At 40.7% G+C, this 27649-nt stretch overlaps 1 pseudogene; it reads right to left on the reverse strand.

The window, feature by feature from the left end:
- Nucleotides 1–1953: 1953 nt before the first annotated feature.
- LOC115422490 (protein kinase C zeta type-like) overlaps nt 1954–27649 on the reverse strand; it is a 61477-nt pseudogene continuing 35781 nt past the window's right edge.

Genomic DNA, 27649 nt, shown 5'->3' on the forward strand with positions numbered 1-27649 from the left:
ATCAGATCCGGATCACAATAATTTCACTAACTTTTGTTGGCATCATTATAAAGAAGCTGTATACCAAGTATGAAGTCAATCGGAATTGTGGTTTCGGAGAAGAAGATGACTGAAATTTTTGTAATGGACGACAGACGAAGACAGATGACAGACGCCGTCGGACGCCGCATGACGACAGTAGCTTACAGCCTGTTGGCCGGTAAGCTAAAAACCCTGAACCCTGATTTTTAAACCCCTTTCAAAACTAAAAACTCACAGTATATGTCTGATTTCTTTCATAAGGCAGATTTGTATGGGCAGGTCTATAACCATTCTGAGGTTTAGTGTGACATTTAAGCCAGGTTTAAAGTTGAGTTTTAGCCACATGCTAACCACCAAAACTATCAATGTTCCTGTCAAATTAAATTTTTCATAATAAATTTGGTCTTACACTTCTTTCGTTGATAAGCCTAACCCTATACTAAAGTTCATTGAACTTTTCTCCTCGTAACTGTGCTCTTCCCTTTAGGGTTCAGATTTTATGAAAAGGGCAGATGTAAAAACAATGTTCTTAATTATTTATCTGATGATGACAAACCAGATCCCAAACGCACAAGAGGAGGCATGCCTAGAAGAAAAGGCAGTTTAAGAACAAGCTGACATTTCTACTTTGTGGAGGTAAGACCTTCTTAAAAACCTTCCTCTGCATGTTTTCCTCTGACACGTCTAACCTCAGAATATTTACTATTTTAGGTCTGGTAATAACTCTGAGTCATCATTATTATCATCATTTGATCTATCAAATATCTGTAGAAAATGGAGAACACCCAATTGAGACAAACTTAATATTCTGCTTGGAGTTAACGAGAGGCCCAATATTTGCAGTCATTTGGAGAATGCAGATTTCCATGTTATTGTCACTGATCTGACCATTAGTTGAATAGCTGCTCTGAACTGGATGTTGCACCATGTTCAGCCATCCTATGTGTAGTCACCACAACACGCAAAGAGCTCAAAATGGAAATGGAGGCAGGACAATGAAGCTGGTCACATGACATTAGTGTGCGGCTGCAGATGGTCACCCAGTGGCAGCTGGTGGGAGAATGAAACTCAGCCAGCAGGTCTGAACACACTGTGGAGGCTGAAGCTGACGCGCTGCTCGCTTTGTCAGCACTGGGTCTGACGTCATGTGTTAAGGAGCAGCCAGACGGATCAGTACAGTCGAACGTGGCCATCATACATCTACACGGCGTTTAACTGGAAAAAAAAGAAAAAAAAAAAAAAAAACGGGCACCAAGCAGGACCCCACACCTCATCTTTGCGCTTACATATCATGGCAGGAGCAGGTAGGGACTGGACTGAGCCTAGCAGACCAGCTTCAGGATCCTGGCAGCTGGTCTTCACCTGCTGAAGCCAAGATGTTCAAGAAGAGATAAGTGCAGTCAGAGACATGGCCAGTAATTTGATCTTTGAGGCACTTCTTAAATAAAACCCCCGCTGTTTGGGAAAAATCTAATAAAAAGAAAAATTTGTGTGATTACAGATGAAAATGTGCCGCTTGCATCAATAAAAAGGCATCATCAATTTGGGATTCACTTCCTACATTATAATACACAATAATAACTTATTCTTTTCCTTCATCATTGTACATTCTTGTTTCGTGTGAGGCATTGTTACACCTACATGATAGAAAAATGGAATTAAAAACGAAACAACAAAAAAGTGCACGTAAATTTCAAGTTCCTCAACAGAACTGTCATATTGGTTGAGGGATGTGAGATGGGTGGACATGTGTTCATGATGGCAGGCACAGAATGAAACCGCCGTGTGTTCAAAGCACACGGCCAGTCGTGCTTTGACACGAGGATGGACATTCTGAAGGGGGGCAGGAAGCCCAAGGAGAAAGATTAAAAAAACAGAAGGAGAAGACAACCTAACAACACAGGTTGGGGAATGTTCTTAGTCCAGTGTCTGTTTTTCATGTAGGTACCGAAAAACAAACAAAACAAAAAAAAGAGCTTGGTACCAAACAGTCAGAGTGCTGCAGAGGAAACATTTGCTTTGCCTTGCTGTCAGGTCCAGAGGGCTGAGTTCATCCTCCTTGTTGTCCTTTACTCATCCTCGTCCCCCTTTGCTTGTCGGAGTTGGCTTTGCTAGTGGAGTTTGGCTAAAACGGCAGCTTGGACAGACAGTAGGTGGGTGAAGGAGGACGCTGCTCTCTCCTTCATACAGACTCTTCTGTCGATAGCAGCAGGGGGTTGATGTATTCAAATCCCTCAAACTCCGACTGGTCTATTCTCTTGATGATGTCCCTAAGGAGACACAGAGACAGGAATTAGACGCCACCCACACCTCAGGGGTTCCTCATTCACTTCAGTGACAGTCTATAAAGCCTGTGGAAGCCAATCACAACAAAGACACATGTAAAGTTTATTACGCTTAGGGATGGGAATTGATAAGAATGTAACAATTCCAATTCCATTATTGATTTTGCTTATCAATCCCATTTTTGATCAATTCTCTTATCGATTCTCATTGGGTGAGGGAATAAAAGAGTACAAATGGGTTTGTTTGCATTCACTATCTTTTATATTTCCATCTCTGCACAGAAAATATAACGTATACAGTATGCACAAATAATAAGAACAGATGACGCCAGGTCTGACTTTAGTGTGCGTCTCCACTGCAGGAACCACCCCCGTGGATCAAATTACAGGAATCTTTACAAGGTCGACACGGCAGCCAAAAGGGACGAGTGAGCGGATGTTCCTGGAAATTACATCCCTGCTTGTACCCTGAAGTTCCTGTGGTGGAAACGCACCTGATGTGATGAGGTTCACCACATCTGTTCTCACAGTGGTACAACAAATGCTTCAAAAACACCATTATCCACAAATCCTAAAATGTCGCTGTACTTGAAACATCAACAACTTGGTCCGATGGCAAATCACTATTTGTGAGCTAACTTTATATCCGTCCCTTTAGCTAAGTCGTTTGTGCTTATGTTCATATTGTAGCTCGCTGACTGTCTATATTAGCTTTTAGTTAACAGCCTTATCCATGGTATTAGTTAACTTTAATCTGCATACATATCCAATTTTCTGGACCATTTAACCATTTCAAGCACTTATCCATTACTTTTATCTGTCTACAGAGTTCAGCTGTGGTAGATACAAACCACTCAGAAGAATTTCTTTTCCATTTAACTGCCTGAGCCATGCAAGCATTATTGAGTATTTCAGTACAGTCCATTACAGTTATTATAGTTTTGTACAGTTCATTATCCTTTATTTACTAAATGCTCAATCTCTCTGGTACTGAGTTGACCAGAAACCACCTGAGGGTTGGATTTTCTGAAAGTAGACATAGCCCTGTTCAGATAAATGCCACTGTGATTCTTGCAGCCTTCATAACAAAGCTGTAAAACCTTGTCAAATAGCATCCCTTAGTGCATGATGTCAGGTTGGGCAGAAAGAACACTGTGGAGGCTAATCAGTGCAGGAACTCAAACTACTTTTGTTCCTGAGTGGGCTTCTTCCATTAACAAAAGCATAATCACAGGTAAATGGAGCGGAACACCATAACTGGGTTGGGTGAGTGGTTGAGTGGTTGGGTAAAAATAAATGTAATCCCGTAGCAACACTGCTGGTTTCTTCTGCAGCAACAGGCTGTTTACTCATCTGCGTGTGTGTGATAGTCAGACAAGGACTCAAAGCCCAAAAAGGAGGCCTCTCACTGGGAGAGGCCACGAGGCTTTCTCCCTGCAAGACTGAGCAGAGGGGCTTTGATGTTAAAACAATAGGTGCGTTCACTGGACTCCCCCCTCTCTGGGTGTACCAGGTGGGTGGGGGTCTCACTTTACGGGCCACCGGCATCGTCAAACAGGTTGCAGATCCCACCCACATACAGTGCTTAGGACAAGTGAATGAAATGCTACAGTGTCATTCTTTCCGTTTGCTGACTGGAATACTGATGAAGCAAATATTTTTCCTCCATCTGATCTCAAGTGAAGTACTCACTGTAGGAGTAGGTCAGCCACCAATGCAACAATTAGATTTAGAAAGTGGTGTTTTTCTATTTTGGAGTTTGTGTGTTCTCTGAAAGCAGTGAGAGAGAGACCTCAGAAAGGGAAACACAAAAGGAGAGGGGAGAAGGTTTGGGAGTTGACCAAGACAAACAGAGTGTTCACCAGCCTAAATGTTGCCTCTTTTTTTCCAAGCTTGGATTGGACTTTAAAGCATTACCAGATGCAGAATGAAGAGAGAATGAAGAAGAAACTGAGGAGGGCGGACTTAAGTAGAGGAGACTGAACAAGAGCAGGGCAGAAAGCCATGAGGATAAACAGAGCAGATCTCAATAGTTTTACACAGTAATGCTGACATGTTATAACAATATGTAAAAAAAAAAACATTAAATCATTTGAATCACAAATAAAACACACTGCAAGTGGTTGTGAATATGTAAGACCTGATTAGAATTATTCAAGGCAATGAAAAACTTCTATGATATATGATATGTGCTTGTAGCCCAGTCTGCCTCATTAAAGCACTTTTCACATATAGACATGCTTTGCGGAATAAACGTACTCCTGATTGGAAATACTAACCTTTTTTTTTTTTTTTAACAGATTTTCCCATGATGCCATTCAAAACACCCTTAGGGTGTTTTCACACAGCATACTCGAGTCCGTACCATACTTGGATACGTTCACACGCGTGTACCATGGCCCGTGTTCCTAGTACGAATGGGTGTTACAGGGCCGAAACAGGAAGTGGCGGTGTGGAAGGAATTCTGTTGCTATCCTACAAACACGGAAGTCAGAAGAAGACAAACCCTTGTCTATTGGTTAGCCTGTCTGAGGCAAAGAGAAGCAGAGTGACCTTCGTTGTCCCTGATATATCACCCAGTGGTTCGGTTAATAAGGCCAGCCTGTGCCGCGTGGATCCGAGGCTTTTTCAGGAGACAACAGGAGCGCCGTCTATGGTCTCATGGTGATTAACTCACTTCCGTTGTCAGAATGGTGATTAGGTCATTTCCGGACTCGGGCATGGATCATTCACACGGCAACGTACCGTGCTGGAGTACGGGCAGTCTGGACCCAGGACTACTTTCTCAAGTGGACTAAGGCACGGTACTGGAGCATGGAACAGTTGCACTCACATGGACATAATTAGGTGGACTCTGGGGCTCAGCGTACTCGGATACAGACTCGAGTACGCTGTGTGAAAACGCCCTTAAATATGCCACCTACGTCTGTTTGCAATGAACCCAACAAAGCTGCTGTAATGCTTCCTGCGTGTGTGATTTTAAATGTTAGACTTGAGAGTTTTGGCAAGAGGTGTCAGTGTCTAGTCCTGGCCAAAAGTTTAGGTATTGATTTTGCGATTTCTGTTCTTTTTTTAAAATTTCACCCACATTTCTATGGTAAAATTAACAATTATTAAGCATTTTTATGTCAAAGATTTAAACCACATTTACGCAATCAATTTGTGTCATAGCCAAAAAAAAGAGAGGCCTTGACTGTAGTGTGACATGTGAAACTCAGAATTCATGATTAAATGAGCTGAAAACCAGTTGCTGTGTTGTGATCTGCTCTGTTCTTAAAACCTGCCAGTTTACACCAATGTAATCCACACAGCATATACTCTTTGTTGCTGTTTATAAAAACTGCCTTTGTTGTAGCTGGATTTAACATGGAACATTTTAAAATATGAAGAAGGATACTGACAGTGAGTTACAAGCAACAGCTGAATTTCTAGTATATATGAAAGAGCTAACAACAAAACCACTGGAGATTTGACAGACTGTGTCAACTCAGACAACGCCATCAGCCAAATTGAGGCAAGCTGAGTCGGGGTGGGTCAGTTCACATCATTGGAATACGTCCCTGCAATGTCCTAAAACAATTTAGTCTCTTTGAAAATCTTTGGTCTGAACTGGGCTTAGCATATGCCAAACTGGCTGAACCAAAACTGTAGCACCTACAGAGCTTGCATACTCAACAGGTTTAGCAGTATCAGGATTCTTGCCACAGTTATCCCCGTTTCTGAATCCAACCACCATGGACTAAAGCTGCAGAAGAAAGCGTCTACCCTGGGCACAGGCTGAGGCTGCCATTTTCTAAGACAGGGTGTTGGCAAACACTAAAGCCTCTCTCCCCCTCCCTTCACCATGCTGGCAAGGGCCGCCAGCAATCCTGGCTTTTAATGTCGCAATGTAAATCTCTAACATGGAGGGTTTACCCCTCTTTCTCTCTACACGGCTCTCACTTCTCTTTCTTCTCTTGCCAAGCCCATCATGAGTGGGAGAGAGGGGAGACTGGAGAGCTTTTTGCATCACCCCCTCCTAGCGGGAGTGGGCGACGTCAGCCCCTCTCCTTGGTAACAGAGGGAAGAGAAAAGGACTGGGAGATAAAGTAGGAGATGCAGGGAGGAGGCGTGCGTCTTCTTTTGATGTGCTGTGGTGTTTGATGCCAGGTTGATATCTCCACTACTGAACTGGCAAAGAGCTCTCCACCCTTTTCCACCTCCCTCCTCCTCCCAAATGCATTCACTACCCCAATTCCACAATTGCTTCCCCAAAAGTCTGTCACGGACTGCCTTCGTCAAACCCTGTCACAAATGAGCTGGGCTGAGCATCAGAGCCTCCTCACTGCAGCCCCTTAATGAGCTGCGAGGTTCACCCACACCGAGGCGGGTTTGAAGATCAACGTCTAGTGAGCAGCAGAGGTGTGCAGCTCCTTCAAACTGAGGGAGAGCTAGCAGCTACCCAAAGACATCTGTCATGGCTACAGAGCATGATGGGCATTTAATAAGGCTCTAATTAACACTGGTAGCTCTTGCTGCTCTGTGCACTTTATCACTGTACATGTTCAAAAGCCAAGACGCTGCCTGTGTCGGTCTCCGCCTCGCCAAGTTACCCAATGTGGCGCAGTCAACAACCCTGCAGAAACAACTCTGATTATATGTCGCCGCTGGCAGCTTGGAGGGCACCTATACTTATTTTGACAAATCAAGAGTGATGGGAGGCTATAAATGAGAATGAAATTAAATAATGAGGGGGTCTCTGTCAGTGCTGTTGGGCTGAGGAGAAAGTAAAGATGCTGATGGAGCAAAATCCCTTCTTGGTGATCAGATTCTTACCCAGAATTTTCTCCAATATAAAATCACAGCTAATGGAACCAGATACTTGTGTTTGTAAAATCACTTTTTGATGCTTAGTTTGATGTAGTGTGGAATAGACTGAAACTAAATATCAAACTGTGTGAAAACAAAACGAAATTTTAAAAGATGTACAGGGTTATTCAAAAAGAATGAACCAATTTCATTATGCAATATTTTAATAAGGAAAAGCAATAGAAAACTCCAGCCAAGTCACAAGTATTCTACTCACAATCAACTTTTCTTTCCTGTCTTACAAGTGTTCAGTGTTTCCACCACCTGCAGCATGGACAACATCAATGCGATAACATAATTCCTCCCAGACACGTATCAGCATATCACCGTCCACCGAGTTGATCGCTGTTGTTATTCGATGTTTAAGGTCATCGAAGTCGGTGGGTAGCAGTGGAACATAAACGCGATCTTTTATGCATCTCCACAAGAAAAAAAATCACACACGGTGAGGTCTGGGGATCTTGCATGCCAAGCACAAAGAGAGCACAGAACACCTTTTGCTGAGGACTCGCCATTCCGAGGGTAAACAAACAACTGAACGTTGCCAGAGGAACAACACGACTACAGCACCCCAGTGGCAGCCATTCAAAACTGAGAAAACTCCTCTTTCAAATGGTCACTGACTCATTCCATGATGATGCTTGAGAACTGAAGCAATGTGTTATGAAATCGGTTCATTCTTTTGAATAACCCTGTATAAAAACCTTATTTTTCAGAGACATAGTGGTGGTGAACGCGAGTAGAACAGTAATGGTTGTTGATGGTACGTAATCATTTGTTCTCTTTTTTTGTAATTTAGTGACTAACCTGTTCTTTGTTATGGACTGTATCCATTGGCTGATTGGCCAGCTCATGTGGAATTGGGGTGGGACAATGTGGGCTCGACTTCTTCCTATTTCTTTTCGGACACTGAGTGTTGTGGAAGAGTCACAGTGAAATTGTTGTACATTTGCGAGATACTTGTTTTCTTTTTTGGTTGATTTATTTCCATATATTGGAGTGTCCTTTTGGATCTGAAATTTCTTTTGCCTACTTATGTTTGAAGTGAAGTCTATATGTGTAATACAGCTATGAAATGGGCGCAGTTTATTTTGATATGTCAAACACTATAATGAAATGCAGTTATGAAATGGACAGTTTATTCTTGATATGTGTAAATTTCTTGTGTTATCTGCAGGATTGTTTAGGATTTATTTTGGCATGTGTAAGATTTGTTAAGATACTTTGAGGAACTGACATGGGACTTTGTGATCAGTAGAAAAAGACAGGGTAAGGGGGCGGGAATATATAAGTTATACTTCATCCCGCTCCTTTTCGAATATTTTTCGTTTTACTTTTTTTTTTTTTAACTTTTTTTTTCTTTTTTTTTTGATAGTCGAAATTAAAAAAAAACAAAAAACAAAAACAAAAACAAAACATTTAATGATCTGCCAAATTTGCTGTTTTGTGATCCAGATTTATTTCATCCATTTGAGTACTGATTACTGTGACATAGCGGCTTAGTTGAGCAGGTATCTAGTTTCTGAATTCTGCTGTGTCATTATGGCTGATGAAAAAAAGCTTCACACCATTTGGTCTCTAAAGATCCAGTATCAATCAACCTGTATTGTTCATTTTGTTCAGTTAAATTTTGCTCCAGCTTTATGCACCTGCTGCAGAATCTCTGCACCATCCATCATCCCATATCTTGTAGGTCTTTTCACAACTGACGGTCTCTGATGTTCATGTTTTTGTTTCGTAAATTACATTTGTTACTTACTGTTACTTATGATTTTGTTAGTCCACTAACAAACTTTTGATGATGCCTGTTTTCTTTGAGCCTTATAATGGGACTGCAGCACACTTAAAGCTGGGACCAATCTGATCCAGTAATAGTATCCAGTGTTGATACAAACATACTTCATTCAGTAGATTGGACTAATGTTATCACTCCAGACTCAACAGTCTGAACTTGCTGTAAGTCTGTAGCCGAGTGAACAAGTGGCTGAATGGCCAATGGATAACATGAAACTTTGCTGCTGCTGAATGTGCTTTTTTTTTTCTTTTGTTGATGCACAGACCTCCATCAAATCAAACAAAATATATGAATAAAACAAAAACCATACTGATTTTGACCTGTGTTTTCTTCCTTTTCATTACAGGTTCCTGTAACCTATCCTGCCTTCATACAGTTGAGGACAAAATTATTAGCCCCCCTACAAAAATGTCATTGTTTTAATGGTATTTCCTGAGTGCTTTTACACAGAGCAACACATTTTTAACACAGCTTTTTTACATATCCTAGTTTTATTTTGGATGCTTACATGATTTTAGTTTGCACACAGAAATGAAAATATTCCACAAAAAACAAAAAGTACCAGGGTCAAAATTATTAGCCCCCCTGATCCTAATAGTCAGTTGTGTTTCCTTTTTGCTGGATAACAGCCTGCAGTCATAGTATTTTTTTATTACAAGTCTCTGACACTTTTTTTGAGGAATCCCAGCCCATTCTTCTTTAGCAAATCTTTCCAGCTCCTCCAGATTTGGTGGCCTTCTGGCATGGATGTTCTTTTTTAGGTCACCCTGAATATTTTCAATGGGATTTAAGTCAGGGCTCTGTGCAGGCCACTCACTTACATTCACTTTGGTCTTCTGAAGATAGCTCTTCACCAAGAGAGATGTATGTTTTGGATTGTTGTCATATTGGAAGATGAAGCAATGACCCAGACCCAGTGTTACTGCTGACTGCTTAAGGTTTTCTTTCAAAATCTCCACATCTTTCTTTGTTCATGATTCCTTCCACCTTGACCAGATTTCTAGTTCCAGATGCACTATAGCATCCCCACAACACAATACTCCCACCACCATGTTTCACTGTAGGGACGCTGTTCTTTGGGTTCTATGCCTCTCCCTTTTTTCTCCAAACATAAACGCTGCCTCTATGGCCAAAGAGCTCTAGTTTAGTCTCATCAGACCATAGGACACACTTCCAGTATGCAGAATGTTTCTCCAGGTTGTCCTGAGCATATTTAAGTCTGGCTTAAAGGTGTGTCTTCTTCAAAAGTGGAGTTTTTCTTGGTCTGCATCCTCTCAGTCCATTCCAGCTCAGAGCTCTAGTGACTGTCTTCTTAGAGACTATGATTCCTGATGTGGCCAAGTCATTCACCAGTGTCTTGGCAGTTGTTCTGGGGTCTTTCGACCCATCTCTCACTAGTTTTCTTTCCAGGGTCTTTGAAATCTTTCACTTCCTATCTCTGCAAGGCTTGTTCTGTACTGTGTGGCTGTTTTTGAATTTCTGGATTATACTTCTCACTCCAGTTCTTGACACTTGGAAATGCTTGGATTGCTTTGTGCATCCCTCTCCTGCTTTGTCTACATCAATAATCATTTTTCTCGGGTCCAAACGGATTTCTCTAGTTTTGGGCATGGTGCTTTCTCAACTGACAGCTCAATGAGCCATACTGAGGCTTTTATACCATGTTTTAACTTAAATGTTAAGTGAAATCACTTGATTCACCTGATCACTTTTAAACACATCACCTGTGAAGTTACAGCACATCATTGCACAAAAGTGGTTTGTGCCATGACTTAATAAATGGTCATTTCTTAAAGGGGGCTAATAATAATGTCCCTGGTTGTTTTAGTGTTTTTTTCTAAATACTGCTGTTTTGGTGTGCAAATATAAATAATTTGTGCCTTCTAAAGAAAACTAGTATGTTCAGAAATGCTATGTTGAAAATTCCTTGCTCTGTTAAAAAAGTACTTAGGAAAATCTTGAAGAAATTTAAATTTCATAGGGGGGCTAATAATTTTGTCCTCAACTGTATGCTATGAGAATTACATCACTCGATTTGTACTTCTATTTACATGTCATTTATATTTTTATTACTTTTTGTTATTCTTCAAAAATTTTGTTGAAGCCCATATCATGATAATAAAGACGTATCACATTATCTCGTGACGGTCATCTACTCAAAAGCATTCCTGAGGTAAGCTGTCAAGTTGCCTTTGAGAGTAGCACGAAATGCATCTGGGGATATTTGTCATCCAAGTCCACATGAGTCACCAACCAGTGCATCCTTGGTTTAAGCTAGTTGACAAGAACAACATTCAGGAATTCCATCCCATCTTAGTTTGTGCAAACTTTTAAATGGAACAGTACTTGGGTTGTGACGTTTCACGAGATCCCGAGAACAGAGTGTGGCAACCCCTCCACACCACTAGGTGTGTGTTGGTCTTTTTGCTTCTTCCTTTACAGGATCTGACCAAGGCGGGGTTATCCTGGTCATCAGCGGATGCGCTACACCTGGGCCCGGTGTCATGCTCGTCTTTATAGCCCCTCCCTGTCAATCATCTCTCTCTCTCACTCATGCCAGACCTACGCCTGTACTCCGTCCAAGTGGCTGCAGCTGCTCCTGCACCATGGGTTTCAACATGGACTCTTAGATTATTATTATTATATCCTTACCTGCACTTGTAAATAAAATAAGCGCTTTTTGCACCAACCCCACTCACTACCTTTGTTTGTGGTTGCTGTCTTCGAGCCAGACCGTAACAAGAGGAACAGACAAAAATTGAGAAACGTCTAAAGCTTTTATTAACATTCTGCTACTGTCAGATGATGATTTTGCACATTTACGCAATTTGCCAAAAAAATTTAAATGCTGTAGCAGATGAATTAACACATCCAAAACTGTTTTAGGTCATGATAAATTGTGTCAGCCATTTTTAAATTCACTTTGACAACAAAAGCACTAGAACGTAACACACTTGTATTCTCGAATTCACAAGTGGAAAGGATCATCTTCTCAACAGCATGTGAAGGCAACATTACTGTTAGCAATCCTGGGGCTCTCCAATGTTAAAGAAAGTGAAGAAACTATTTCCTTGTCTTTAGCCCGTACTTCACCCTTCCATCAACCTGTGCTGTAGGTTTGTGTAATACTGGTGATTCAAAGTTACTTTCATCTCTCCCTCGGTTCTTTTCTTCTTTGTGGATGAAAACAGCTGTAGCTTCCTATATTCAGTCCAGCAGAAATGAACCAAACCATTGTACAGTTGGATCCAGATCGAAACCCCTTCTTTTCAGTGGACTGCAATGAATCATTCCTGCATTTTTGGTTCACAACAAACTCAAAAGTTTAGAAGTCTGGACCAAATGACAAGGTGTGAAACCTTGAGTCAGCCCAGCAGAGGGCCAGGATGGGGGAAAAACAGCAGTGTCACATTCCAGGTATTGTGTGTGTTCAGTCTTCTGTTTACTTGGTGGCGTTGTAGCAGAGTGTATCATTATTGCCCTGTTGTAACTCATAAGAGTGCAGATTGTTTTTTAATAAACATTGTTCAAACCATTAATAAATGTTTGGCACAATCTATTTCCAGTTTCTGCTTTTTAACTGCATGGATGGCATAGATTAAAAAATACTAAAGACAGTCCAATTAAAGCTTCACAGGAAAATCTACTGTAAATGTTTGAGCCTGAAAAATGAATCCAGCAGGGATTTAACTGAAAATGTTGTCTAACATAAGCCTGTTAATATCTATTGGCAGGGCCTGCCAAAGCCTTATGGAATTCATTTAGTGACAACAGAGGAAAACAGGCCATGCTTGTTGTTTGCGTGCTGTGGCTGCAGACAGTCTGCAGCAGTGGAGCCTGTATCCTGTCTGTTGTTGTGCCAGATCTTTTCAGCCTTTTCTCTCCCAAGTTAAATCTTGAACAAGAGCTCCTGTCACATGCTGAAGGCTATATGGTTGCAAAACAATGTCTGAGATGGATAAAGACGTCAGTGTTGGGAACTTCCAAGGGGGATTGCTGTTTTTTATTGTATGCAGAAGTGTTCTGGTAGGAAAGCACGGCACTGTGGGAAAATACATGTAGAAGCACTTCTATCTTCCCTGTGATAGGTTCTACTTATCTCATGCTCTTTTTTTTTTTTTTTAAACAAGGCCGTGTTGCTGCTGGACATACTTACACCTAACCCAGTGGTGGGCCATTGGGGCTAGCAAGGCATTCTCTGCTGGAATAAACATCATCAACCTAAATTGTAATATTTGTTCCATGAAATTGTATTTATTTATTCCCAATAGACTAATCTCTTCATTTCTTAGTGCTTCTCTTGGCTGCACTGCTTCCAGTATGTGTATGTGTATGTCATATATTTTGTCCAATCAGATTTCAGTCTGTGTTGCCAGGGTTAATCTAATCTGCTCTTAGTGGTGGGCATATTGATTCTGTGGTATCAGTATATTAATACTCACATACTACTCATTTGAGGATCGATTACTTTAATAAAGTATCAATATTAATCAATAAGTGTGAAATAAAAGCACCTGTGTCACGTCTGAATCTTATAGAGTAGCTTACTTCAAGGTTTTGTACTGAAACCCCCCACCCCCACCCCATGTCATGTGACCAGAAGTGCAACGATTGTGATGGATTAGATTTCTGTAGTGCTTTACATTATTGATCCATTATTCATTTGCTCTCACTTTCACACTCTGGTGGTGGTAAACTACGTTTGTATCCACAGCTGCCCTGGGGCAGGCTGATGAAAACGTGGCTACCAATTCACGCCAAACGGCCCCTCCAACCACCACTAAACATTAATATGCATTCATACACCACTGTGAGTGACATAATCCACACATATATGATTTTTGGTTTCAAAACTTGAGATTTTTAAGAACACTTTACAAAGTGTAGATATTTGGAAACTCTAGTTTGTGTGTGTCTGTGTGTTCAGGGAAAATTGATAGATTGGAAAAGAATGGCATCACACCATTATGCTCATCATGAGCATAATAATAAATAATAATAATAAATCTAGAAAAGTACTCTGAGAGCGCAGACCTCCGCCAAGGCAGATCAGCCCCTCCACCCCACCACCAAAATTTTATCATTTGCTATGTGCCAGTATCAATATTTCCTGACAAGTTCATGAAAATCCGTCCATGACTTTTTGAGTTATCTTGCTAACAGACAAACAGGCAGTCAAACCCCGATGAAAACAACCTCCACTGTTTCACTTGGCGGAGGTAATAACAGACATGAGCAGCTCATGTCTGTTATTTCTTTGTGTAATGAAGCTGTACCTGAAGCATCAAATCAGGTGTATAAATCAACGTATGATCTGCAGTGGATCGAGGTTAGCACTGATACCTTTGGGAGGTGGACCGGACCAGCGTGATGGACAAATCCACATCATTTTAAAGAATACACTTCCACAACCACAACCAACACTTTTGGTAACTTACATTTAGAAGTGAACTTGTGGCTGCTGACCTTCATGACAGATTAAAGCCTCTGCTTCTGCTTCATCCAAAATTATCCATGGTGTCCACAGGTCAAACAACACCAGCTATGGTTTTATGCACATTTGGACCAGTCTGAAGTCATTTTTGGGGTGTCATGTGGAGATATTTACTAAAACAAAGGTCGTGCGGACAGAATATGTATTTTTTAAAAACAGGAAGACAGTGTCTACTTAGGAAAATATCCATGTTGGTGTGGTCAGGGCACTAGAGAAGGTGTTCTTTAAATATTAAAAACATCAGACTGTGGGAAGGTGCGAGGGCTCAGTCATCACCACTTGCAGCTCTAATCTCTTTTGAACTTTTCTCAAGTTGTTCGGTTACTGATTCTATTATGGAATCAAGTGCTTATGTCAATTTAGGGGCATCCTTCATACTAATGATCAAATGTCATGACAATTCATCTAATACTATGATTAACGATTGCCTTAAGCTTAATACTGTTTCAATTACATATGACAGCTTTCTTCTTAAAAGTGTAAACCAGATCAAATGGGTGTGTTATCATCCTCTATGTTGAAATTTGAATATCTGTTTGACTTCAGTAACTTATCATGACATTTTAAGAAGATTTTTATATTATTTAGACCTTATCTGTCACTGGCACAAACTTGCAGAATTGAGTAATAATTTATTTTTGTCACAGATATCTTTAAGCAGCAGCTTGAAAATTCACAAATGCAGAATTGATCGGTGCAGAAGTGAATTATTTAAAGGCAATCTCAAACCTCTGTGAACTGATTTTCATTGATGCAGAGAGTGCTTCGCTGATACACAACAAGTGCTGTCAATTATTCACACAGGAGTGACTTTAATGATAGCAGTGATGAGTTTATCAAGCAATACTTACTCGTCATCTGGTGTGAGCTGTACTGGTTCATTAGTAAATTGTGTATCGAAGTTTTCGAGGCCATAGTCATCTGAGATTTGAGGTTTGAAGGGTGGCGTCACCTCTTTCTTCTCCAGCTGCAGGGAAAGAAACACATACAAATATATACAACTGTATTTACTCAAGAATAAAGGGAAGTACAAAAAAAACACCCAATCTCTTGTTTTTCAAATTCTGTAAATGTACAGTAACAAACCAGTGATTTCCAATCTGGACTTTAAAAAACAGCAGCTACTACTATGATGAATATAAGCACAAAACAAGGAAGAGAAAGATGGAGCTGTACTCAGGTGGTCTAAACTCACACCAAAACCTGTTGTTGCAGGTTCGTCTTTGAACCGCCAAATCAAATTGAGCCATTTTGACCCACAGATCTAATGTAATATTTAGATATATACATACATATATATTTGAAAATGATTAAGAATCCATTTTTCTAATATAAGTCCACTGGTGGAACATTATGGTTTCAGTATCAGGTCTTTTTCCTCTGCTCACATTGGAATATTAAAGTGTACCTGTACTGGTCATGCTTACGACATTAATTGTACTTTATATATTACGTATAAGCAAGAGAGGTGCAAATTCAGTAAAAATATCACCATAAATGCACCACACAGGACCGTTTCATTATGTGAATTATGGGCAGGGGCAGAACCAATGGGGAGCAGCCATTGCCAGCTGTAAGTGACGTACCATTGTTGTTTCCAGGTGATGAATGTAAACAAACAGCAGTCAGTGAACACGACTGAGTGCAAAGCACGAGTTGGTGCTTGCTGTTTGTGCAGCTGTAAGCTTTACACTCCACCATTGTCCTAGAGATTCAACCCAGCACTGAACGATAGTGTGTCAGTGACCAGTCCACCTCAGCCCAGGTGATCAGACAATACAATGAGTCTGCGTCACTACTGGTGCTGAAACAGCCCATGAAGGAGGCGACATGTCGCTGACCATGCCTGACTGATGGAGCAGTGACTTAGTACTCCTGCGTAATTGACATCAGGCTGTAATGTAAGTTACCTGATGGAACTGCTAGTATTCTACCTGTATGTGATCTTTTGAGATAGGTAACAATAAATATTCTCTACAGGTACCTTTTAAGATGGGTTTGTTCAGGTTAACCCAGCTCTATGTTTCTGTCAGTGTCATAACAGGGCATACTCCTGCTCTACAGCCTGGTCCAGTTATATTTGTGAAACCTTCATGCAGATTTACAGTCGCAGGCCCTACATTTACCGCATGCAGCTTTTTCAACAATCATAAATAGACCTAAAATCACCATGATGATTTCTAGTAATAGATATTGGAGATATAATTGATGGACCATCAGGAACTATGGAACCACCTGATTCTATAATTTCTTATAGCATGACAGCAATATGTCATTTATCACTTCATGGCAAAGATGAAATTATCAGGGTTTTTTTTTTTTTTTTTGTATCACATGTACCTCTTTGTGGTTCTTATCAACCCATGTGTTTACAGCTTCATTTATTGAACAAATCTACATAAAACACAACATGTGGGACTCAAATCAGTCACATTTGTAGGCAACAATAGCTTCTTATCTCCACGAGCTACAACTCTCTATTTGTAGTTAAACATGACCAGTACATACATCAAATCAAATTTTATTTATATACTGCCAAATCATAACAAAAGTTATCTCATGACACTTTACATATAGAGTTGGTCAAAACCAGACTCTAAGCCAATTTACAGAAACCCAACAGAATCCTCCGGGAGCAAACACTTGACATACATGTATCCTATAAAGGTGGACAAGATATTTGTTGTGTCAAAAAAAGTAAACTTAGGAAATCTTCTCAAATAGTTAATCAAATAACATCTCTTTGTTAATGTTTAAATAGGAACCATTAACAAAGAATTTCATTTTCAGTATTTTTTTCCCCCATGTAGTCATAGTCACAGACCTTGTTAACTCCATACGAACCCTGTTTGAGAGAGATGTTCCTTCATTGTGAAGAGCACATGCTGGAGGTTATTTTTGATTCAGTACGATATTAAACACTGCCTTACTGCACAAAAACTTAAAGCACAGAATGGGGATTAATAAGCTACTGTAAATAGTCCTCAACCAAAGCTACATTTTTTTTTAATTGTGATTACTAAAACCTGAAGTGACCCGATGTTTTAGAAAACTGCAGTATCTGTTATTCTAAAAGGAGGTCTATTTCAGGAGGAGGAACCAGTAGTCATGGGATGAAGAGCTGGGGAGGACAACTGTTGTGCTAATTTACATTGTTGGTGTTTTTTCTATTTGGTCGATGTGGACAGCATCCAGACCAGGGCTGTCAAACTCATTTTAGTTCAAATACAACCTAATCTGATCTCAAGTGGGTCAGACCAGTAAAATAATAACATAATAATCTATAAATAATTCATTCATTCAGTCATCTTCTGAACCCACTTTATCCTCACTAGGGTCGCAGGGGGTGCTGGAGCCTATCCCCACTACCTATGGGCAAAGGCGGGGTTCAACCTGGACAAGTCGCCAGTTCATCACAGGGCGGGACGAACACCCAATCACTCTCACATTCATACCTATGGGCAGTTTTAGGTTGACCCCTTAACCTATCAGTGCATGTCTTTGGACGGTGGGAGGACGCCGGAGTACCTGGAGAGGAGCCACACAAACACAGGGAAAACATGCAAACTTCCCTCAAGCTGTTTTCAGACCGGCCAGCCCGGTGTCGGAGCCGGTTCCCACACCCATGCTGGGAACTGAAGTGGTTGCCTCTGAACGGCCCATGTTCATTCCATTATGCGAGCCCATGATGCATCATTGATAGAGGCTGTTGCTTTGCCACCACAAAAAAACAAAAAAAAAAACACAGCCATACAAATGTGGATGTGTTCACGGTAGAGAAAATAACAACAGTTCTATGGATCGCATCATCGACTACCTGCAAGCATTTGTACTCTTAATGCAGATCATTATTTATCTGCACCAAGCCATGCTACAACTTCTGCTGTTGAGAAGAAGGTGGCAACACCGAATCCAGAGGTGGAACGTCAGCAGGCGAACACGGATCAACCTGGTGACGTCCACTCATGTTGTCACAGTTTGCTTAGAAAAACCAAGTTTTACTTTGTGGCCACCGGGAACCAAATTTTTGGTTCCCGAATGCTCTGATTTTCAGTGTGAACATGTTAGCCGGTTCGAGATTAGGTGTGGGAACCGGCACTGGCATGGTTCTCTGTCGGTCTGAAAACAGCTGCAGAGAGGTCCCTGGTTATCTATAAATAATGACAACTTCAAAATTTGCTCTTTGTTTTATTGTAAAAAAGGAAAATGAAATCAAAATGTTTATATTTACAAACCAACCTTTCACAAAAAATATGAATAACCAGCACAAAAATGAACAACCTGACATGTCTTAAGAGAAATAAGTGCAATTTTAATAATATTCTGCCTGTTATAAAATGTTTTGTGCATTTGTAGACCCACTTCTCCCCGTAATGCAAATGTTTAAATGATACATGATGTTTACATGGCAGAATTCTGTTACAACTGCAACTTTCCTCAAGAAATTTCAGGTTGTTCATATTATTCCCATTTTTTAAAAACTAGTTTGTAGATGCAAGTATTTGTATAATGTAATGTTACTTCACTCTAAAATATAGAGAAAATTTTGGAGTTGTCCTTATTTATGGATTATTATGTTATTATTTTGGTGGTCCGACCCACTTGACATTGAATTAGTCTATATGTGGACCCTGAGCTAAAATGATTGTGATAGCCTTGATTGTTAATATCATCAGGATCATTTTTGCTTTTTACAAGTTCATTCCACAACCCGGACTGGACCCTTTGGTGGGCCGGTTTTGGCCCGTGGGCCGTATGTTTGACACCCCTGATCTATACAATAACTGCAGCCTCACATTAATCTCATATAGTCTCTCTCTGTGGATGTGTCTGTTTCTGTATCTGAAATACATCCCATCGCTGTCATCAACATGGTCAGATCCAGGCACCCTGTTACTACATTTCTCAGAGGCAATGAAGACATGACTGAAAAAGGGAAAGAAAAAAGAGGAATGGAATGGCAAAAGTGGAGGCTGCAGAGTAATTGCGCCTGAGTGATTCAGCCCGGAGAGTTTTTGTCTGGTTTGTTTCCATGGTTTCACATCAGTCCCTCATCCTGTTCAAATGCACTCTGAGGACATTTTCTGAGAACATCAGACGGGCACACACCACAGGTACAAAGGGTTGATCTCCCTGTTGTTTTGTGTGGGTTTTTTTTCTTCCTCTGAAAATCTATTAATGCTATAAAAATCTGCTCACATCAAACTTCTTGGAGTGTCTGGCTCTCAGCTTTCATTTAGATTATTTTAATACCACAGTGTAAATGAGCCACTGGAAATGTTTTTCAGACTTAAATGCCCTTTGCATGTGTAGCTACAGCGATTACAGTAACAAAGGTCTGCACATCCTTGAATCCAACTGAAAGGCATCACTAATGACCCATCATGCACTGGGTGTGTCGTTTTTCTTCCTCCTCTATATTTTCCTGCCCCTATCAAACTCTCTGAAATAACTGAATAACACACAGCTGTGACTTTCACTATTAAACATAACCGTGATTTCTAATGTTGATTTATTACATTCTGAATTCAACAAAAGATCGAGTCATCTTCTCCCACAATTTCCTACATTTAAGATTATTTTCCAAAGGCATTTTCTTCAAAGATGATGGTTCCCCATTAGCTTTCAAATATAAGTGCTTTTATGTTGTGATAACTTATTTTGTCTTCATCTGTAAAACTGTGCACTCTAGTCCTAAAACTATGCACACTAGTCCTTTATGGACCAATTTTACATGTAAAATCATCAGAAAAATACAAACATTGAGTACAAAAATGTATTTCATCATCCAAACAAAATCTGTAGTGACCCATCTTTGGATCCCGAGCCAGTGTTTGAGAACAGATGGACAAAACAAAAAACAAAGAGAAACTACAACAGCTCCATGTCCACCTCTGACTTTGGTATCTCTGAATCTGTGCTGCTAATGTGTCTTTACCCTAATAGGACACAGTTCACACCATGTTTACAACCCCTACTCAAAACATTTCATTACCATTACATAATGTATTTGCTCAGTATATTTCCTCAATCAGAGACTGGGTTTGTCTCAGATAATGACCAGGGTGCGGCGGCATGACCAACTACAGGCTGGTCCCCAAATACAGACTTGGCAAAAACAAAGTCAGATAAACTCCTGGTGCCTGGCGCCACTTAGTCACACTGAACACCTCTATCACTTTAATTAAACAAAACAAAACAAAACAAAAAATCGATGTACTCATACTGTCCTCAACACTGTGTTGCTCTAATTAATAATCTAAAGTGGTGTTGTTGGATTTCAGTCACATTCAGAGAACATATTTGCTTATGTCTTAGCCTAGTTTTGTCACAGGATAATACATTTCTCAATAATATCCATCTTAAGAAGTAAATGGTTTCTATCCAGTGAAACACTAAATGACTTTTAATCTAAAGCAGTGGTGGAAGTGCTGAGGTTGTAAGGCCCATTTATGATCACTTTATGTATGTCAGTATGTACGTCAGTTTCAAAAGTTGCCCAGTGTCACTGCCTTTATACTTCCATGTGTCCATTGTGTTGGAATGAGTGTGTGGCAATCAGCCCACCAGAGGGCGCCGCTCTGAATGAACAGACTGACTACATACTAAGAAGAAGAGTAGAGGTTTAAGAGAGAAGGAAAGAGTCAATAACTACAAACATGGCAGTGACAGAGGAGGTGTTACTAATGTTCATTTATTCATTTATCTTCTGAACCCGCCTTATCCTCACTAGTGTCGCAGAGGGTGCTGGAGTCTATCCCACCTACCTACGGGCGAAGGCCGGGTACACACTGGACGAGTCGCTGTATTAAGAATGTTGATATTGAAAATGCTAGTTGTCGGAAAATGTTTCGGTAGTTTTTCACCAACTCATGCAGTTGCTTTTCGAAAACTTCCACCCTTTCTAGAAATAATTTTCAATTCTCAAACCTGTCCCCACAATTTCCAGTGTTACTGCTCCGTTTCCTCCATTTGGGTTCATATTCGCAAGCTCGCACAGGGCTCAAAATTAACTTTTTGACCTAGGAGCACTGTGCTCCTAACCCTAAAAAGTTAGGAGCACAGGCTAAAATCTAGGCGCACCACTATTATATAAAAAATTTGGAGAACAAGCAAAACTCTTGGCCATACTAAGTAATATTCCTATATGTATTTAAGCAATGTTAACAACCTAGAATAAAGTATTTGAATAGAGTATGAAAGAAAAAGCTTACATTGACACAGGTGCAAAACAATTGTCAATGTGTGGTATATACTTTAGTTGGTTCTTGGAGAAGAAAGACGAATCTTTTGAAACAGAAGCCATCAAAAAATAATCAGAAATAGAGCGCTTCATCTTCCCTGTTTACACAAACAACGCCCACAGGCTCGCAGAAATTTTTGACGAATCATGTACACGTCTGGATACCGCTTGTTGTTTATTCATCAGCCCCTCGATTCGCTGGTTACGGTCAGCTGATCGTGTAGCAAGTTGATTCGCGCAACATGATCATCTGACTTGCAGGATACATTACGTCATGGGAAAATACTTGGAACAACGCCCGCGCTACTAACCGGGTTTGGCGGGAGATTGTTTCAAACGTCGGTGGAGTTATTCGATCCCTTTGTTTATGCCGCCTGCGCACGCGAGGGGGCGGGGACTAGATTTTCCGCTTCAGTCAGCGGGACGTGGAGCTTGTTTATTTTCAGCTGACGAGTTACTTCTGCAGCCATTATTCTAGGCGCACGTATTAATTTTCGCTCATTTTTTTATTGGCGCACCGTGCGATCGTAATCTCAAAAACAGTCGCACTACCGAAATTCTCAGGCGCATGCGACCGTAATTCAGTCGCAGTCACGAGCCCTGTCGCACAAGACAAACAGGAATATAAACACGGACAGAACGCTCCGTCCATATACCCATGCGTATTTAATGTTGAGCATAAATGAGCCTTTATGCTCAACATTACATACGTTGCTAACACTGGTAAAACACTGACAAATAAAATTATCCGTGAATATTGTAATTGCACCTCAACACTTTCTTGTCTTCCTTAAAAAAACACTCCCAACTTGCTTCCTACTTCCCCAACATGTTTGTTAGTTGTTTGTTGCGGGTGTGTTTAGTTCCTACAAAGCTTTTGGTTCCCCCTGCTGCCTCCATGCTTCATTAGTGTTATTGGTTCAAAGTGAGAATAGCTTCAAACAAACAAACAACACAATACAACTCTCACTTTCTGTCTTTGTATCCCTTTCTACCACTCCATCTCCGTCAAATTGGACTACCTCCCCTCTATCTCTGTTTGCTAATTTCTCTTGCAGCTTTTTCAGCGCCTACATACACTCCTCTGTCAGTTTCACCCCCTCATATCTCGGCTCCATTGCGGTCTCCTTCTTACTCATTGTCAATTCTTTTATCTTTTCACACTCCTCTCCTCTCTCCTACTACTTTCCCCAGTCTCTCTGATGTGTTGTTGGGCAGGCTGAAAATCTGTGTGGTGGTAATGAAGTGCACTGAAGGCCAGGAACGAGCGCTGCGTTCTCCGTACACATACTCGCGTGCAGGAAGTGGCCCCCGAGGCCAGAGGGGCACATGAAAGAGGTATGTGAGCGCCAGGGCTGCACAGGCCATCCACGGCTTCTCACATCATAGCACCTGTCATAATATGGATTTGTGTGTGTGTGTGTGTCTCTGCGTTCCAGTGATGAGCACACTTTCAGGACAGGACTGGACTGGACAATGCGACAAACATTCAAAGTCATTTTAAATGAATGGGAACAGGATAAATCTGAGTGTAGGTGGTTTTGTAATTGATTGAATCAGGTTCTGCTTTGAGGTACTTTTAAGCAACATAGTTGTACACACTACCAGTCAATAGTTTGGACTCGCCTGGTTTTTCTTTATTTTTTATGACTACTTACATTGTAGATTCTCACTGAAGGAATCAAAACTATGAATGAGCACATATGGAATTATGTACTTAAAAAAGTGTGGCATAACTCAAAACATGTTTATATTTTAGATTCTTCTACCCACCCTTTGCTTTGATTACTGCTTTTCACATTCTTGGCATTCTCTCGATGAGCTTCATGAGGTAGTCATCTGAAATGTTTTCCAACACTCTTGAAGGAGTTCCCAGTGATGCTGAGCACTTGTTGGCCATCTGCAGTCCATCTCATGTCATTTAAATGAGAACGTGTGTCCAAAGTTTTGACTGGTAGTGTACTTTAGTACCTTTTAAATTATTACAACCCCCCAAAGGGGAGGCAAGGGGTTATTTTTGGTTCGGTTTGTTTGTTTGTTTGTTAACATTCTAGCACCAAAACTATTAGTTGAATTTAAGGCTGCAGTTATCAGCTCTTTTGGGAGTTGAGTATTCTGCTGAATATTTCAGTGATTAATTGAGAAATCTGATTTTTTTTTTTCTTCATTTTTAAACAATACTATTACATGTGTGCACATGCATATGACTTTCTATGACTTTGTGCCCTTATGTGTAAAAAGCGCATGAAGCATTCAGAGTGCACTGCTGTTCAGTCACTTCATTTCATGTGTAGATTTTTTAACAAAAGATCAAAAATCCCTCTGCTTTTTTATTATTGTGAAACACACATTGGGCAGAAACCTGCAGAGAGCCCCATACACACAAGTATTACACAGCACTGAGGAACAAGAATGGGGGTCATTTACCAGTGCTTCAAAGGCACATGAACAAAAGCAAAACCTGAATGTGTTTACAAAGGCGGATCTGAAGAGGGCCAGTTTAGAAGAAATGGGCATATCTGACTTTGCATCACTACCTGACACAATGGAGCAAGATTTTCTCATGGAGGAGGTTCACACAGGGGATGGATCACCAGGAGAGGGGAGATGCAGTGTGCCCCCTCCACCACCGGGGTGACCACGGGACCCACCTTATATGCTGTGGCCCGGATCAAGAGCCTGAAGGATGTTTTCAGCTTCTGTCTCACTGACCAGATAGTCCAGATGACCGAGGACTAGACCAACCTCCATGGAAAACGCTCCGTCCGGGACAGGACCGATACGCATATGAGTGTGTATTTGGGCCTTGTCCTGCCAGCGGGGGTGTACCGCTCCTACAACAAGGCAATCTGCAGCATGTGGGACAAACGGGTGGGCTGGTCTGGGTTTCACTCCACCATGCCCCTACAGTGATTCTAACCCATCAACGCCACGATCCGGTTCGATGACTGGCTATCCTGGCTGCGGTATCGCAGTGCAGACAAACCAGCAGCCTACGGACAGGTGTGGACAGGTGGACGGGGTGACTCCCCCGACATTCAACCACAGCGATGACACCTGCATGGATGAACAGCTGCTTCCTCACCGGGATCATCATCATTGCAGCTCTAGTTGAATTCATATCAAATGGGCTCAGGAAGTAGAGGGGCTGTGCATAGAGCCCATTGAGTTTATAGATTACCAGTGACCCAGAATAGATGTGATTACATTTTGGGAAAAGTAGGTCAAAGTTCCAATTTTTTATTTTAATTAATCCATTTTTATTAAATTTATTTTTTTTCATTTTCTTATAATGGGCAAAATTTGAAATGTCTATAAAAACATCGATTTTGTTTCAATTTACTTCAAACTTGGCACATATATAGAGGTAATTGATATGCTGACATGGGCACATACATAGACATGATGACATCAGCTGGATCGATGCCAAGAAAAGCTACAATATGTGCGAGGGGCAGGGTTTGTTGTGCCTGGCACCACTTATTGATGGTGTTTTGTATGTATGGTTTTAGTTTAGTGTTTTATGTATGGGTTTCGAGTTTTCAATGTAATCTCATGACGTGTGTAAATATACACACCACTTTAAATTGGCATGTTATCTGTATGCATTATAAGCTTTCCGTGTGTATGTTCATGCCATTATTAGACCCCTGTCCAACATGAATCGATGCGTCAAATACCGCTCACTGAGGGGTAGGGTTTGAATTAGTGGTTAGGGTTATGTGAACCGGAGATCTTGGCGTCATTTGACACACGATCAAATGGCCTTGAATAACACGCGAACAGTTGAAAATGCATTCGTATAGCACGGCAAATGCCATTACTGGTGTGCCATCCAATGCCATTTTATGAGATCAATCTGGAGTTTTAGTATGTGTTTTATGTACATTTTTAGTGTGGATGGATGGATGAAGTCTATTGTCTGTGACTTCTGCTGCTGCTGTCTTGGCCAGGACACTTGCAAAAGATATTTTTAATCTCTTTTCCTGGTTAAATAAAGGTTAATAAAAATAATTTAAAAAAAAAACAGACTCGATCTGTAGCAAACAGTCAGCCCCTACAAAGCTGTGCATCACACCCTTTCCATGTGCTCCACCAATGCGTCGTTTAATCACACACAAGTGGTACTTCAGCTCTCTTGTTGTTTCTCCATCATCCTCCACAGCAGCACAGAAGCAAATCACCAAAAAAGAATAAGGGCATTGTCAGAGAGGCCAGGATCTTTTACTTCACTGTGAGTTTCATTTTTCAAAATGTTCTGCTGTGTCGTGTCATAAAACTGAAAAATCACACAAAAACAAACATCCCAATTTGGATGTTCTCAGCTTTCAACAACTGACAAAGGGGAAAGTTTGGATATTCTGGCATCACCACCTTCATTTTCTGGAACCTGCAGTGGTCAAATATGGGCAAAATATGTATACTGCCCTATTTTTGCAAAGAGAATCTGAGGGGATTGACAGAATATCGGTCTCATTTCATTCACATTCATTCGGCTCTATATGTCAAGTGTCATGAGATAACTTTAGTTTGGTTGATTGATTTTTCAATGCTGCAGGTTTTCCTCATTTGTACTATGAATAAATAAATGAAAGAAAAGTCCTGTCAACACAAGAACCTTTTTCTTTTCTTTAAATATCTCATACTATCTGAAAACACAACTCAGGCACTGTCAAGAGGATGTCATGGACTTAAAGGCTGGTATCAACGCTTGCAGAAGTGTATTGACCCCAATGGAGCACATGTTGAAAATTAACATCATAACTTAAACCGTATTTCCAACTGTCCTTTTTCCATAAACTTTTTGAAGCCCCCTTATAGACGTAAAAATAAGGCCTATGTGCTAATAAACAACATTGCTACAGCTTTTAGTATTATTAATGGAGCAGTCACTCAGGTTTTGTTCCAGTTTGTTCTGGGCTGATGAGCCCTGTTCAAATGAATGAAATGGTTCCATTCACTGGATTGGTCTGAAAGTGGCTTCAGTGTCAATAACATATACCTCATAGTTGTAGAATTTTGGTTCTCCTGCTTCCATCAATTTCTTTTCAATGCTCATCAACTTGACAGTTCTCTTTCAGTAAAGAACTGTGCGTTTGGAGAGGGAATAAAGCAGGGCGGCAGGTAAATGATATTCAAATGTGTCATCTCTTCAGAGAGAAAACTCAGAGCTCCCTCAGGATCTGTCTGATGAATATTAATATGTGCTAACAACAGTAGTGGCATGCCAGGCCTGTCAGGTCTGGAGACAGGTTTCTAGTTTGAGGGTAGAGTGCGTCGCTTCTCCACCTCTCACAGCTTTGTCAACTTGTTTTCCCTGTGCACTACATGGGAGCTTTGTCGTTGGGCTCAGGATTTCTCTCTGCTTTGATATCTTTCCCCAGTTCGCCTTTGGTGAGTACTTCACAGGCTGTGGCAGCACTCATTAACACACTCTGACAATTGTTTTCTTCCTCTTTCATGTCTCTATACAACCCACCATCCCACCTAATTGTCCCATGAGGGACACAACAACAATAAGGAAACTGAAACTGCATTTTATCTCATCATAAATTAGCATTAGTGTTAACGTCTGCTAAAGTACTGTGGTAACAAGGCTTTTATATATGTTGTATTTAACTTAACCACGCAGTTCAGTCCAGTGGTTCATCACCAGAGAATGCATTATTTATTGTTAATAGTAAAAGAAAGTCATAACAAAGTTGATAATTTCTAAGAGAAAACGCTTTAAGTAATTTCAGGAAGTGCTGTTATTTTGAAGTCTGTCAAAAACAGAAGTACGTTCAGATTGTGTCGACAAAAGATATTCCATCATATCCTGTTTACAAGTGGTTTTTCACAGATTTTCAAGCATGGAGGCTCTTGAAGAAGTACTCAGTTTTCCAGTAGGTAGTCGGACAAGTGCATGTGAAACCTCGTGTACTGTCAGAATTGGGGTACGACAACCATGATTCAGAAGCAAA

The sequence above is a fragment of the Sphaeramia orbicularis genome, chromosome 7, assembly GCF_902148855.1.
Source record: "Sphaeramia orbicularis chromosome 7, fSphaOr1.1, whole genome shotgun sequence".
Classification (NCBI taxonomy): Eukaryota; Metazoa; Chordata; class Actinopteri; order Kurtiformes; family Apogonidae; genus Sphaeramia; species Sphaeramia orbicularis.